The sequence below is a fragment of the Hemiscyllium ocellatum genome, chromosome 9 (assembly GCF_020745735.1).
Source record: "Hemiscyllium ocellatum isolate sHemOce1 chromosome 9, sHemOce1.pat.X.cur, whole genome shotgun sequence".
NCBI lineage: Eukaryota > Metazoa > Chordata > Chondrichthyes > Orectolobiformes > Hemiscylliidae > Hemiscyllium > Hemiscyllium ocellatum.
In genome coordinates, this window is record NC_083409.1 from 90,275,751 (window position 1) to 90,288,608 (window position 12,858).

At 41.2% G+C, this 12,858-nt stretch overlaps 1 protein-coding gene across 3 annotated transcripts in view; it reads right to left on the reverse strand.

Annotated features, from left to right (window-relative positions):
• Positions 1–12,858, reverse strand: part of LOC132819150 (elongation of very long chain fatty acids protein 1-like) — a 78,539-nt gene that overhangs the window by 45,159 nt on the left and 20,522 nt on the right. Inside the window, exon 1 of one of the 3 annotated variants that reach the window (XM_060830557.1) lies at positions 2,459–2,481. The exons of the other annotated variants lie outside the window; for them this stretch is intronic. The gene's annotated coding sequence lies outside the window, so the exon portion shown is untranslated. Of the gene's footprint in view, positions 1–2,458; positions 2,482–12,858 lie in introns of those variants that run through there. 3 annotated transcript variants of the gene reach the window in all.

The following is a 12,858-nucleotide window of genomic DNA, read 5'->3' on the forward strand; positions in this document are numbered from 1 at the left end:
GGTGGGAAAAATATTGGAGGGTATTCTGAGAGACAGGATTGGTGATTACTTGGAAAAGCAGTTTGATTAGAGATAGCCAGCACTGCTTGAGGGATAGGTCATGCCTCAAGCCTTTTTGAATTCTTTGAGAATGTGACATTGATGGAGGTAGAGCAGTAGCTGTGGTGTACATGGATTTTAGCAAGGTATTGATAAGGTTCCCCACGGTAGGCTCATTCACAAACGAAAGAGGGAACACTTCAGGGAAATCTGGTTGTCCGGCCCACACAAGAGGGTAGTAGTAGAGAAAGTATTCAGCCTGGAGCTCAGTGATCAGTGGTGTTCTGCAGGGATCTGTTCTGGGACCTCTGCTCTGATTTTTATAAGTGACTTGGAGGAAGTGGAAGGGTAGGTGAGTTTGCCTATGACAGAGGTTGGAGGAGTCATGGATAGTGTGGTGGGCTGTTGTAGGTTGCAACAGGACAGTGCAGAGCTGGGATGAAAAGTGGCAGATGGAATTCAACCTGGAAAACTTAAGTGATTCGTTTTGGACAGTCAAATTTGAATACAGGTTTAAGGCAGGATTCTTGGCAGTGTGGAGGAACAGAGGGATCTAGGGGTCTATGTCCATAGATCTCTCAAAGTTGTCCCCCAAGTTAATGGGGTTGTTAAGGCAGCATATGGCATTGGCTTTCATTATCAGGGAAATTGAGTTCAAGAGCCATGAGGTTACGTTGCAGGTCTACAGAATCCTGGTTAGACCACACTTGGAATATTGTATTCAGTTCTGGTCACCTCAGAATGTGGAAAGTTTAGAGGGGGTGCAGAGGAGATTTACTAGAATGCTGCCTGGGACTGGAGGGCATGTCTTAGGACAACAGGTTGAGGGAACTGGTACTTTTCTCATGAGGGGTGACTTGGTAGAGCTGTACAAAATGAGAGCCTAGAGTGAATAGTCAGCCCTGGGGAAAAAAGTCTAATCATAAGGCAATAATTTTAAAAAGGTGACTGGAGGAAGGTTTAGGGGAAATGTCAGAGATTGGTTGTTTAGAGTGCTAGGTGTATGGAATGCACAGCCAGCTGTGGTACTACAGTCAGATACATTAGGGACATTTAAGTGTCTCTTGGATAGGCACAAGGATGATGGTAAAGTGAAAATGGTAGAGGTTAAAATTTGATCTGAGTAGGATTAAAAAAGCTGGCACTACAAAGAGGGCTGAAGGGCCTGTATACTGTTCCATGTTTTATGTATGGGACAGCCATTTCAGAACCCACTGAACTGGAGTAGAAACAAGCTCAAAGTTGAGATTACACAATATGGTCTCAAAAGATAAATGCTATTTCCTGTGATCAGCTTGGAGTGGTCAGATAGAGGTATAGTCTTAAATCACCAAAATGCTCTTCAATAGATACTTCCTCCTAATCTCCATTAAAATTGCAGTCTGTTCAAAAACTGAAGTTTTAGATTCATTCAAAAATGCAACTTCATCTAAATTTGGTGGGGTGGGACAGGGCAGGGTCGGGGAGAAAAGGGAACGAGAGAGTTAACGAATGTAAACTATTAGCTGTATACAACATGCATAATTTCTACACCCACCCATGCCACAAGCTTGGGATAGTCAAAATCCCAGTGCAAGAGTTGTAAACATTAAAATTCTGTCCCAAAACACATTCCTGCACTATATTTCTAACATGAACACAGTCTGCTGGACTTTGAAACCAACTAATGCTTTAATTAAAATGACTTTTATAGTGTCAAGTGACTAATGGATAGAAACCCAAAAGATGAGATTTTGAAAACAGTGCCGCACCTGTGGTAACTGGATCAGTCTTGTTTGTTCTTTTAAACCTTTAAACACTGCCCCAACCAGTTCAACTTGCTCACTCGCTTGGTGAACTGTTTCTTTCAATGGAGAGAACGATATTAGTCCTGAACTATTCAAAATTTGAATGTTTGGAGCTCAGAATAAAAAAGGACAATTTTGAAACAGATACCAGAACACCAGGTAGGTAACAAGACATTTGGTTTGTAATACAATCATGCCACTAGAACTGGTTCAATTCCTGCACTGACTGAAGTTACGAAGGACTCTCCTTTTCAACCCTTCTTGCCAGGGGTGTGGTGACCCTCAGGTTAAACCATCACCACCGGCAACTTTATCTTTTACTATGGAGAAGCAGGATGATTGTTTGGAGCAAGTATCCAGGAAAGGAGGGCTGATTTCCCAGTGTTTAGGTAGAGCTAAGTGAAGTTCTCATTCCTGATGCAAAATGAACACTGATATGCTTGCCTCATTTTTCATTCTAGCTCCACTCCCCCCTTTCAATCTAAGGGTGATTGAAGATCAGGGATAGAAGAACTGATTATAGGCTATCAAAATATCAATTCTGGTCACATACAAGGACAGAATAAGTCTACAGAGACAATCGTCTTTAAAACTTCCCATGAACAAGCATGTATTGAAGAATTAATATTTACCTGAAGTTGCAATCTCAAAAGCAGTGCTCTGCATAAATATGCAGCTGTACTTTCACCCAACTTCACTTAAAACCATCAATTTTACACCAGCACTTTCAGCTTGTTAAACTGGTTTTTCCTTTTACACATTGTTCATTGCAATAGGAGTGGCCCATGTAACAGTATGACAATGACTGAACTGTTTAAACTGACCTGATACTAAGATTTTAGAAGTCAGAATGTTATGTTCCACTCATGTTCAAGGAGGCCACAATGGGACTGTATTCCTGCTTTCAGGGGAGGAATTAAAAATTGTGGTAGAAGAGCAATAGTTGCCAAAAGATCACTTGTGGCACACTTATGGAAAAAGATAGCTCTCATCAGATACTATGCCCAATCATTTGAAAAGACTTGTGAATCTAGACAGACTCCATACAGTGTGGAAATAGGCCATCCAGCCTATCAAATCTGCACTGACCCTCAAAAGCATCCAACCAGACACCAAACCCCATCCCCACAACTCCCATTTACCATGGCTAATCTACCTAGCCAGCACACTCCTAGAATGCAGTGGAAAATTAGGGCACCCAGACACAGGTGAATGTACAAACTCCATGCAGTAAACCTAGGTTAAATGAGAATCAAACCCTGGGTTCCTCAGCAGTGCCCACCACTGAACCACATGCCACCCTACAGAACTTTCTGTCAATAACAAACTTCGGCTTCAATTCAGACAAAGTCTATAAACTGGGGTAAGTGCTTGATTTTATTAACTGCCAATTCAAACTAAATAACAGTGCAGTTAACACCAGATAAAAGAATTTCAAATATCTGAAACCACAAGGAGCAGGGGTTAAGAAAGATTTGTCTTGACAAATTGTGGCCTTTCTTGATGAGCTTGTTCAGTGCAGACTAGCACAATCTGTACATGAGACATGGAGAATATTCCCACATCCAATTTCAGAATGTTGGCAGCTGGCCCAAAGCAACACAAACTTTCCCACTGCTCAGTTTTTGTTTGCGAGGTAAACTGATTTATTCAAAACTCTGCTTCAGATTTCCTCAAATGCAAATTTAATAAAAACAAGTGGTCTTGATGCAATTGTCATGTTTCTAGTGTGTACTGAAACAAGATTGCAAAAGAGACCATACATTTTTAAAGCTTTTAACTAAAAGTTTTTAACATATTACAGGTGTGAAACTCTGATCAGTGTTGAGCCACTAAATCACCCCCAAGGGTTTGATTTACAAATGAGATATTTAAAGGTTCTTGAGAGGATAACCAATATTAGTATTTCTGATGGCTATCTAGTGATTCCTGATAAAATATGCAGATACAAAAACAAGTCGCAAGGACAGTTTTAAACTAAGCCTGGGGACTGGAATGAGAAACAGCCTTGGTTTAAAAGGTGAGAGGTGGTGCCTATACTTTGAAATCAAGTAACCAGATTCCTCATGAAGGCAACCACACAGACAACTGGTTGTGCAAGCAATTGAAGTGGAGCTACAGACAACTTGGCACCAAAAGAGATTCCGCAGATGCAGGTTTTGCTGGCTAGTTGAGGACCTAAGAACCAGCGACCAGTTAATGATGACAGACCTTATGCCTGCCAACTGGTGGTTGGCTCTCATAACTACACAGCTTGGAGCTGGTACCAAGTTAGAAAGGTGTTCAGTTCTTCCCAACCTTGGGAGTAGCCTCGCTTCTCTGCGGAGAAAGCTAACTAACCCTGAAGAAAGCCAGTTTGTCCTGCATCAGCCAAACTGATGCTTTTAACTGAAATCAGATGAGTGAACTGGCCACCTTGCATCTTTATCTTCTGCTGGCCAGTACTTCACTAGAACAGTCTTTCTCCAGACGCTTCTGCTGGCTGGAGAGAAATGCAAGGCGGCCAGTTCAACTCCCAGTTAGAAGTAACGTGCAACTATTGTGTGCTACCCCAGCATAAAGCACTGTCATGATGCTCTCCATGTTTAAACAGTTGGCCACTCACTGGCAACACCAGCACAGAACAAAAAAAAGAGTGTTGCATCAGTAAATTACTTAATAGTACCACATTCAATGCAATTTAATGTCTTCAAGACAGCAAAAAGCCATTTAGTCATCTTGAAAATCAGTATTCCAATTATGCATCATTGCAAAAAGGGTGGCCAATAAGTAACTTCTTGCCAATAACAGCCTTTGAATCTTTATTTTCATCCTGTCTTTATGAATTAAAGAAAGCTCATCTTCAAGCATCATCCTCAGACATCTGAAAAACAATCCTGGGTTCATAGGGGCAGAAGATATTTGCATAATAAGACTACCTTGAAAATCTCATGTCCTCTATTGAAGGTTTTCCACATCTCTGGTATGGGTTTTGTACCGAATGGATATAATACAATACTGGGACAAGTAGAAGCAGCATGCCACAGGTCGTTTTCAGTTGTTGCGGGTGGGGGGGGGGGGGGGGAGCAGTATCCTTGCCATTAATAGCATTAAGCACGACACTGTTCATCTGGCTGTTTAAAGAAAACCCAAAGATTGGACAATTAACCACATTCACTTTGTGCACACTGGTCAAATGCAGAAGTCCTTCCTGAAGCCAGCACTGCAAGCTTTCAGGCAAAACCAAGACAAACCCAGCCATAGTTAAATGGACACAGTGGCCAAACCCGGTCTCTTTGCCAGGTTAGGGATTTCACACTCGCCTAATGCAGTGCTCCAGGAAAATCCAAACCAAAAACACCTCAGGAATGTGACCTCTTCCTGAAGATGGACAGCATCAACATTGATGGCTGGAGGTACCTGCTACCAATTATTCCAAATGGAACCTTGCCCATTAGCTGTTTCTCAAATCAGTCAATATCTAGATAAGAATAAGAAAATCCTATAATCCACAATCACTGGCACAATGCCCTCCATGACCAGAGAAAAAAAGCTGAGTCACTGACATGACTACCAATGAACAAAGTTTGCAAGATCACTCAAAACTATTTCGTTTTAACCACAAATTTTAAGGGTGATCGAATTCAAGAGCAAATTTCTGTTCTTTGATAAGATTTTTGTTGTAATGCACAAAAACTCATTTGTGTACCATGAGAAAACAGGGAGACATCAATTCTATACCCGAGGACAGGAAGTAGTCTGTGGGTTGTTTGATCACAACACCAGGTTTAGTCCAGATTTAATTGGAAACACTAGTTTTTGGAGTGCTGCTCTTTAATCAGGTGGCTGTCACAACCACCTGAAGGTGCAGCGCTCCAAAAGCTAGTGCTTCCAATTAAGCCTGTTGGACTATAACCTGGTGTGTGTGATTTTTAAACTTTGTACACCCAACACCAGCATCTCCAAATCTTGATTGGAGACGTTCACTTGGGAGCTGGAGAGAAACTGGAGGGACTAGATGTGGATGCATTGTAGGGCAATCTAAATGCCTGAAGTGACATGAATCACAAGAGAAATGAGGAGCTGGCCAGAAACAACCTAGTTAAAGATACTTTTAGGCATGTTAAGTTTTTTTTAAAAAAAAGAAAGAAGTTCAGACATGCTATCCAACCTCAGGGTCAGGTGGGACATTACTTCCTAGCCCAGAAGAATCCTCATTGGGCATCAGAACCCATCTGAAGCAATAGTACTGCCACGCCTCTAAAGGTAATTAGTGTTGTAGATATTTTGAATGAGCCTACTTATGTGCATTATGACACAGCTGAAACAGTTGTGACTTGAAGCTTCTGGCCTAGAGGTAGGGACATCATGCCAGAGACCCCAAGCCAGCTTCACCTGAAATACAGGCAATGTCCCACTTTGGGGGAATAAAGCATGCCCATTGGTCTTGGAAGCGCAGGGCTGAGAAATTCACTTTTGTATTAATACAAAAAAACTGAAGTTGTGGACATTACAGTCAGAAAGTTGAGTAATTTGTATAACCTGGCTGTAATACAGGAAGTACTTGCTACCTAATTAACCAAATTACCAAAAGCAGTGCCCTAAAACAAGTCACTTGATTTGTATACAAATGCATCCATTATACAATTTTCTGGATACGAAGACAGCAGAAATTTCTATGATAAACAAGCTGCCCTTAATTGACAGTTTTGATTCAAAGACAGCACTTTAGAAGGAGATTGCTTTGAATCATTGGAACATTCATCCAATTGCACTAAAACAGAAAAGTGACAAACTTTAAAAGAGGCATGGGAGATCAGAAGCAATTTCAATGCACATCACCATGACTTACTACTAAGCTTGTACAGTCTACCCACCTAGATATTGGTTTTAAAATCTGGGAGATGCTACTATCGTTGGAACGAAGACTGACAACAGCAGTTCAATTCCTTGCCAAGAAATTAAATTAGAGATCTAGATCAAATGAGTAAGCAGATAATCCTGCCCCAGTAACCTGGCTCAAATCAGAATATTAAAAAATGATTGTGACCATTCCAGCAGCTGACCTCATTGATTGTATTCGTTGAACAGGAGTATGGATCAGGGACGAGTATCAATTCTCTCTCTCCCAGGCTGGAGGCAAATTGGATGCGAGTGAAACAATATCAAGCCAAGCATTTCAAATATGCTCAACAATAAAAGAAATGTTAGTGACGATCAGAAAAGGGGAATTATTTTCTTTCTTTAAATCAAATTGGCCCCAAGAGTACTGTTTACACATACACTGTGGTTGTATTTTAGTCATTAATTGGATGTGAGCTTGCTTTGAGAAATGCACAAAATTTGAGGATGCACAAGATATTTACTGTGGCATGCTCCTGCCAATTGCACCTCTTTCAAATGTGGCATTTCTGGTGACATCTTACAAGCAGGTTTGAGAGAGAAAAGGTGGCTCCTACCTTCCATTGTATCACATTTTGAAATCCAGCTTTTGCTAGAAGAATATTACACAGCCAAACACAAGTTGCTCAGAGATTAAGCTTGATTCCATTTCAGAAATAAAACCCATACCTTAAAAAGATCTGTAGCCTTTTTATATAGTCCAGTATGCCCATAAACATTTCATTAAAGAGCAGTGAATGAAAACCACAGCTGGACTTGAATCACAATGGCTGTCAATGCCATAATCATTCAGCCCATTGTACCTGCATTGACTGTTCAAAACAAAATTATGAATGCCAATCCCTGCCTCTGCCCTATACCCTTGCACACTATATCCAAATAATTGTCCAATGCCTCAAATGCAAAAATGAAACAAGTTTCATTAGAAAAATCACTTTAAACCTATGCCCTCACTTGTCCCCTTTACAAGCAAAAAACAGCTTTCCCTTATTGACTATTCAAGTGAGGTAAAGAACAAGCAATAAATGAGCAAATGTGAGCAGTGATAAATACATGATTGGAGATCAAAACATCTCTTTCCAAGAGAATGTTTGGCTGTTCATGGGCCAGGGAAGTTGAAAATTACAAGCTCTTTCAAGAGTTTGAAATCTATAAACCTGAACCATCTCCATATTGTCAGGTTAAGTGAAGGGACACTTTGTCCTAATTGACAACTGAGTGGCTTGTTAGATCATTTCACAAAAGGCAAGTTGAGAGTCAACTACATTGCTGCAGCTCTGGAGTCACATTTAGTCCAGATGAGAATGGCAGTTTCTTTCCCTAAAAGAGAGTGAACCAGATGGGCTCCTCCCATCCCCACACATTTGGCTGTGGTTTCGTGGTCAGGCTTACAATTCTAGATATTTATTAAATTCACACTGCACTACCAAGTGAGTATTCAAACTGGAGCCCCAGAACATTAGTAGAATTTCCGGATTAGCAAATCAACAATACACCATTAGGCCATCACCTCACCACTAAAAACCTGCTCACAAAAACACCTGAAGCCATCTGCAATCCAAGCAGCAATTCCAAACCCAACCCCAAGATCATTAGAGCAAACAGGGCCAAGTACCATCAAATACTGGAAGCTGATTCAGATGTGGCCAACATGCTACAGGGAATTTAGAAAGGACTCAAATTTAGGATGCTGAGATTGCTGAAGGGAAAAAAAAAGGGTGTCATCTTTTAAAAACTTGCCAATGTTACAAAAGCTTAGGAAAAAAAATCAGGTCTGCCAACAGTTAGCATTTAACCCAGTTGAGTTTTCTTCAGAACCCACTGTTAAAGCATTGCAACAGTAAAGTTGACTAGTCAACCCTTATGTACTTGACAGCTCTCTGCCACAATTTACTTTGTCTCACTCCCCATTTAGCCTCTTGGGAAAAAATCAAAGCATGATAAAGGGTTTTGGAAAGCCACAATTTAATTTGCCTCCATAGTCTGGTAGAGATTCCAGATCTGTACCACTCCAAGTAATGTTGCAAATTTTCTCATGTTTCTTTAGTTCTGACCTTAAAATTGGCATGTGGTTCTCAATTTTTTTCATACAAAAGCCTCTAACCTTTACCATGCAGTATCTAGACTGATTTAAGCACAAGTCTCCTTGCCCCATTCCCAATGGGGAAAATCTCATCTTTCCATTCTATTAGAAGAACTGAAGTCAGTCTTTTCTGTACCATCTCAAATCCAACCCATTCCTTACACACACTGCTTCGAATTGGACAACTTCCTTGCTATGGAACGTGCTATACACTTTGGTAGAGCCCAGGATTCTGTATACCTGTCACACTTCTCACTCCCATGTACCACCATATATGCCAGTTCCTACATACCACCATTTTGTATTACTTTTCACTTACCATCTAAAATGAATCACTTCACAACAAAATGGACATCTCATCTATCATGCATTCCTTTGCATGTCAATTGTTCAAACAACATGATAAAGTGGTTATGCTAATACACAGTCTCCTTTAAATGCAAAAAAGCAGTGGAGAAGTTGGAGAAACAGAAGTAACCCCATACAAAGTTCACCTGGAGATAACCTGTTGCTTTTGGTTATGGAAACAAAACATTTGAAAAGAAAAATTCACCTGCCACAAATGGAAGCGGTTACAAGTTTTGCTGTGTACAGTTTCAGCCAGAGATATGGAAGATGACCTACAACTTGCACTGCTAGGTTAAGCTGGGATGTTAAACCAAAAAAACATGCTGGATGAACGAACTTTCAGTTGGAAGAAATAAGGGTTGCGACTAATGTCTAGTGTTAAAAACGGATTATCAACTTGCACATTTTAACAGAAAATGGTTATAAACTCCTGATTAGAGACGGAGGCAAGTTAGAGTACCAATGCAGAATAAGTGATCTGCACTGAAGTTACCATTTTATTTGAAGACATCGAAACCACAGAGCCAAGTATCAAGAAATTCATCTGCTTTAGTTTAAAATTTGTCCAATATGGGTGTCTTCTGCATGAAAAGGATAGCTACTACAGTCCAATTTGTAAAAACAATTGAGTTGGCCTCAGCAATACACAATTGAACATATTTCAACAGCTGCCTGTCACAGCTGCAGAGAGAGCATGAGGGAAGTGAATTTGTAACAGCAAGAACTGGAACATACTTTCTCAGCTTGCTCATCTTAAAAGCCAGACTGATCGCAACAGTTATTTAGCAAGAACAAGGATTCTACAGAAGTTTGCTATTGAGGATACAGAGCATGAAGATGACAGGTTCAACTCTAAACAAGAACTTTAGCTTTTTATCTTCCAATTGTACTAGACTGTCCCTTTTTCTGGATCAGTGGTGCTGGAAGAGCACAACAGTTCAGGCAGCATCCAACGTGCAGTGAAATCAACGTTTCGGGCAAAAGCCCTTCATCAGGAATAAAGGCAGTGAGCCTGAAGCATGGAGAGATAAGCTAGAGGAGGGTGGGGGTGGGGAGAAAGTAGCATAGAGTACAATGGGTGAGTGGGGGAGGGGATGAAGGTGACAGGTCAGTGAGGAGAGGGTGGAGTGGATAGGTGGAAAAGGAGCTAGGCAGGGCAAGCAAGTTTGGAAAAGTCATGGGGACAGTGCTGAGCTGGAAGTTTGGAGCAGGGTGAGGTAGTCAGAGGGAATAGTCTTTGCGGAAGGCGGAAAGGGGTGGGAAGGGAAATATATCCTTGGTGGTGGGGTCTTTTTGGAGGTGGCAGAAATGTCAGCAGATGATTTGGTTTATGCAAAGGTTTTAGGGTGGAAGGTGAGCACCAGGGGCGTTCTGTCCTTGTTATGGTTGGAGGAGTGGGGTCTGAGGGCAGAGGTGCAGGATGTGGACAAGATGCATTGGAGGGCATCTTTAACCATGTGGTCTCTAAAGAAGGAGAGCATCTGGTGTGTTCTGTGGTGGAACTGGTCCTCCTGGGAGCAGATACGGTAGAGGCGGAGGAATTGGGAATATGGGATGGCATTTTTGCAAGGGAGGGTGGGAAGAGGTATAATCAAGGTAGTTGTGGGAGTTAGTGGGTTTCTAAAAAAAAAGTCAGTGTCAAGTCGGTCGTCATTAATGGAGACGGAGAGGTCCAGGAAGGGGAGGGAGGTGTCAGAGATGGTCCAGGTAAATTTAAGGTCAGGGTGGAATATGTTGGTGAAGTTGATGAATTGCTCAACCTCCTCGCAGGAGCATGAGATGGCACCAATGCAGTCATCAATGTAGCGGAGGAAGAGGTGGGGAGTGGTGCCAGTGTAATTACGGAAGATCGACTATTCTACATAGCCAAAGAGACTAGTATAGCTGGGTCCCATACGTGTGCCCATGGCTACCCCTTTGGTCTGGAGGAAGTGGGAGGATTCAAAGGAGAAATTGTTCAGGGTCAGGACCAGTTTGGTCAAACGAATGTGTCGGTGGAAGGGTATTGTTGGAGACGTCTGGAGAGGAAAAAAACGGAGGGCTTGGAGGCCCTGGTCATTGCGGATGGAGGTGTAGAGGGATTGGATATCCATGGTAAAGATGAGGCGTTGAGGGCCAGGGAAACAGAAGTCTTGGAGGAGGTGGAGGGTGTGGGTGGTGTCGTGAAAGTAGGTGAGAGTTCCTGGACTAGGGGGATAGTACAGTGTCGAGGTAGGTAGAGACGAGTTCAGTGGGGCAAGGGCAGGAGCATGCTGAGACAATTGGACAACTTTATACCAGTGTTTGTACATTTGGTTTGAGTTTACTGGACAAAACAATTCCAAGAAAACCTTAATTGACAGGCCAATTAAAACTTCATACTATGAATTTATAAAGTTATAGCTACATATTAATTAAAATTTTTTTTTTAAAAAGTGTTGTGGCCAGCTGGAGGATTTAAATGTTCATTCATCCTTCCTCACTGGGTCATAATTAAAACTAAAAGGATGCTAGGTGGTACCTTACTATTGGAAGTCCATTAGAAGGTCAAATGAAGATATTAATCGAAAAATATCAGAAGACTCTTTCTAATTGAAGAAACCATTATTGCCACAAGAAGCCTGGAATTTCAAGACTAAAGTTACACCACATTCTCAGAAGAGGTTAATGTATAGGTGTAGTATAAGGTTTTCATTTCAAGTTAGTGAATGCAGAGGCTGGTGGCTGAAAAAAAAAATGAGGACAAGGATCACAGTTATAGGAAGGGACAAGGACAGAAGCACAGGTGGTGATCTGTTGAATGCAGTCAAAGGCCCTGTCAACTAGTGGGTGGGAAACCAAGGTTATGGAAGCAGACATGTCAGCAGCACCATTTTGGATGGTGGTATTATACAAATGGATATCACAGGCAATGGAACTACAACTGCACTTTATACACAGAAGCCATTAATATAGATCAAAATACAGTAGCTGTTTTGGTACCAACCCCCAGGGACCACCACTCTACATTCCTCCAGTTTATCACTGCTGCTCTTCCCATCCAGTTAACTGTATCCATGCTGCCAGACCTTATTTCATGGGCACCACTTTTTCTAGCAAACTTGCAACATTACTGCCTTTTGTAAGCCCACAAAACGTTACATCAAGGAAGACAACTTGAGGAAATTCATGGTTTTTCAATTCACATTGCTCAGATGTGTAATTTTGCTTTTATGCTAACATTGAACCAGCAAGATTTATATTCTTGAATTTTTTTGAAGTGGTGTTGCCTTTTGCCAGGCCTCTAGCATCAATCCAAATCCATGAGGATTGGAGGATTAGTGCTAGTACCTCCACAATTCCTCAGCATCCTCATACACACTGTTCAACCTAGATGGCTTTTCACGATAGACAGCTTAATAATCCTCTTCAATTCTTAACCCAGAATATTCCAATAACCATCTCATTCACTAAAGATTAGCAGCATTCCTTTGTATAAAAATGTATTTTTAGTACCTTCTGCTGCCATGTATAAAGATTTATTAACCCTTAATTGACAATAAGGGTCACCACCCTGGCATTATTCACATGCAAATCCAAAAACATTTGATATACTTATGTTATCTGTTGATCGGATTTCTTCCTTGCTCTGGCTTCAGTTTGACCCTCTCTCCTTAAGAGAATCTAACTCCATCATACCCAAACCAAAAAAGTTCTTTAAAATAGAAAAGACACTACTCACTTTTCATTAGTTTTAAATCA